Here is a 3,921-nt window from a genome sequence, read left to right as displayed (position 1 = left end):
CATCAAGAGCCATGTAGACCTAAAGCCACAGAAGACTAGGAACATTGAAACACTGGACAATGGGGCTGTAACCATCAAGACCCTTAACCACAAAACTTCAGGTCTCCAAAGGGCCTGGGCTCATAGAGCCTTCAAGCTAGAGAATTCTGGTGTCATAAAACCTGAGTCAAAAAATAAAATAAAACTGTAGTCAATTTAGACTCTGAGCCTTCCGGAGGCCACAGGTTTGTTTTGTTTTGTTTTGCTTTGCTTTGCTTTGCTTTGTTTTGTTTTGTTTTGTTTATTTTACTTCAAAGCCAGAAAAATACAGTGCACTGACATTGCAGAGCTTAGACACTATAGAGTCCTGGGTCCATCTATTTTTAAATATTATAGCCCTTCAACCAGAGCACCCTTAAAACAGAATACTGGAGGGGCACCCGGGTGGCTCATTCAGTTAAACGTCTGACTCTTGATTTTGTGGGATTGAGCTCCGCATAGGGCTCTGTGCTGACAGTGTGGAGACTGCTTGAGATTCTCTCTCCCTCTCTTTCTGCCATTCCCCCTCCCACACCTGCTCTGTCTTTCTCTCAAAATAAATAAATAAACTTAAAAAAAAAAAAACAGAATGGGTGCACCTGGGTGGCTCAGCTGGTTGAGCAGCTGACTCTTGGTTTCAGCTTAGGTCATGATCTCACAGTTCGTGGGTTTGAGCCCCATATTGAACTCCATGCTGACAGCGCAGAGTCTGCTTGAAATTCTCTCTCTCTGCCTCTCTCTCTGACCTTTCCCTGCGTGTGCTCTCTCTCTCTCAAAATAAAAGTAAATAATAATAATAATAATAATAATAATAATAAAATGAATAATGGAGCCATTGGCCAAAGAGATTTTGAGTTTAGAGCCTGAATTCATAACACTTTCTATGAACATTATCAAATCGTATTATTCTAGGGTTCCAGAATTATAAATTTTAAAAGTGATATCACTGTATAGAATTTGTAATGTAAACTTTTGTACCACAGGTCTTTTGGGAAGGAAGGTACAGCATCCACTGAATTTCAGCATCATGGATACATGAACGCGTAAAATCCTTGAATATAATTGGACATTAAAGTTGTAAAAGGATTTTTTTGACCTCATAAAGTTTCAAATTTCGAAGCTCAGTTATCTTAGAACCAAAGTGATGTTTTAGCCCTTTAGCCATAGTATTTTTCGGCTATCCCTGCCTTTTGCTATGTCTATTCCATGCACTTAAAATTTTTCATTTCTTCAAATTTTTAAAAAAAAAGGTATAGTTAACACAAAATATTACATTAGTTTCATTTGTACAGTATAGTGATTCCCACATGTTTACATTATGCTATCCTCAGAAGTGTAGCTACCATCAGTCACCATACAACTGGATTACTCTACCAGTGACTATATTCCCTGTGGTATACCTTTCATCCCTGTGACTTTTCATTCCATAACTGGAAGCCTGTATCTCCCACTCCCCTTGACCCATTTTTCCCTCCGCCCCAGATCCTCCTCTCCAGCAATCATCAGTTTGTTCTTTGTATTTATAAGCCGGATTCTGCTTTTTGATTCTTTGTTTATTCACTTGTTGTATTTTTTAGATTACACATATAAGTAAAATCATATGGTATTTGTATTTGTCTCTCTGACTTATTTCATTTATTATAACACCCTCTAGGTCACCTATATTGTTACAAATCGCAAGATCTCATCCTTTTTAATACTGAGTAATATTCCATTCTGTATACATACACCACATTTTCTTTTTCCACTTATCTATCAATGGACACTTGGGTTGTTTCCATATATTGGCTATTGTAAATAATGCTGCCATAGACATAGATAAGCAATATTTTTTTTGAATTAGTGTTTTTGTTTTCTTTGGGTTAATACCCAGTAATGGAATACTGGATAATGTAGTATTTCTCTTTTTCACTTTTTGAGAAACCTCCATACTGTTTTCCACAGTGGTTATAACATTTACTTTCCCATCCACATTACCTGAGGTTTCTTTTTTCTCCATAGCCTTGCCAAGACTTGTTATTTTTTGTCTTCTTGATACTAGCCATTCTACCAGGTGTAAGGGCATATCTCCTTGTGGTTTTGATGTGAATTTCCCGATGATTAGTGATGAACATTTTTTCATGTGTCCATTGGCTATTTGGATATCTTCTTTGGAAAATTATCTATCCAGGTGCTCTGCCCATTTTTTCATTGGCTTATTTGCATTTTTGGTGTTGAGTTGTGTAATTTCTTTAAAAAATTTTTTTTAATTTATTTTTTTAACGTTTATTGAATTTTGAGACAGAGAGAGACAGAGCATGAACGGGGGAGGGGCAGAGAGAGGGAGACACAGAATCTGAAACAGGCTACAGGCTCCGAGCTGTCAGCACAGGGCCGGACGCGGGGCTTGAACTCACGGACCGCGAGATCATGACCTGAGCGAAGTCGGACGCTTAACCGACTGAGCCACCCAGGCGCCCCTAAAAAAATTTTTAATGTTTATTTATTTTTGGGAGAGACAGAGAGAGAGAGAGAGAGAGAGAGAGAGAGAGAGAGAATGAGTGGAGGAGGGGCAGAGAGAGAGGGAGACACAGAATCTGAAGCAGGCTCCAGGTTCTGAGCTGTCAGCACAGAGACTGATGCAGGGCTCAAACCCACAAGCTGTGAGATCATGACCTGAGCTCAACCGACTGAGCCACCCAGGCTCCCCATGTAATTTCTTTATATATTTTGAATATTAACCCCTTTTTGGATATATCATTTGTGAATATCTTCTCCCATTCAGTAAGTTGCCTTTTTGCTTCGTTGATGGTTTCCTTTGGTGTGCAGAAGCTTTTAATTTAGATGTAGTCCCAATAGTTTATTTTCATTTGTATCCCTTGCCTGAGAAGACATATCCATAAATATGTTGCTTATGGAGATTGCCTAAGAGATATTGCCTCTGTTCACTTTCAGGATTTTTATGGTCAGGTCTCACATTTAGGTTTTTAATCCATTTTGAGTTTATTTTCATGTATGATGTCAGAAAGTGGTTCAATTTCATTCTTTTGTATGTAGCTGTCCAGTTTTCCCAACACCATTTATTGAAAGACTGTCTTTTCCCCATTGTATATTCTTGCCTCCTTTGTTGATTAATTGACCAGGTTTATTTATTTGTGCTCTCTATCCTATTCCATTGATCTATGTTTCCATTTTTGTGCCAGTAACATACCATTTTGATTACAATAGTTTTACTATAGTAGTATAACTTGAAATCCGGTATTGTGATAGTGCCATCTTTGTTCTTTCTCAAAATTCCTTTGGCTATTTGGATTGGCTTTTGCTGCTCCATACAAATTTTAAGATTCTAGTTCTGTGAAAATGCTACTGGTATTTTGATAGAGATTGAATTGAATCTGTAGATTGCCTAGGATATTATGGATATTTTAACAATATTAATTTTTCCAGTCCGTAAGTACAGTATACCTTTCATTTTGTTTGTGTCATCGTCAATTTCTTTCATCAGTGTTTTATAGTTTTCAGAGTGCAGGTCTTTCACTCCTTGGTTAAGCTTATTCCTAGGTATTTTATTATTTTTTTTGAATTGTAAGTGGAATTGTTTTCTTAATTTCTCCTTCTGCTACTTCATTGTTAGTGTATAGAAATACAACAGATTTCTGTATATTAATTTTGTATCCTGCAACTTTACTGAATTCATTTATTCGTTCTAATAGTTTATTTTTTTATTTTTTATTTTTTTAATATGAAGTTTATTGTCATATTGGTTTCCATACAACACCCAGTGCTCATCCCAACAGGTGCCCTCCTCAATGCCCATCACCCACTTCCCCCTACCTCCCACCCCCCATCAACCCTCAGTTTATTCTCAGTTTTTAAGAGTCTTTTATGGTTTTCCTCCTTCCCTCTCTGTAACTTTTTTCCCCT

The sequence above is a fragment of the Lynx canadensis genome, chromosome X, assembly GCF_007474595.2.
Source record: "Lynx canadensis isolate LIC74 chromosome X, mLynCan4.pri.v2, whole genome shotgun sequence".
Classification (NCBI taxonomy): domain Eukaryota; kingdom Metazoa; phylum Chordata; class Mammalia; order Carnivora; family Felidae; genus Lynx; species Lynx canadensis.
Note: the sequence above shows the minus strand (reverse complement) of the source record.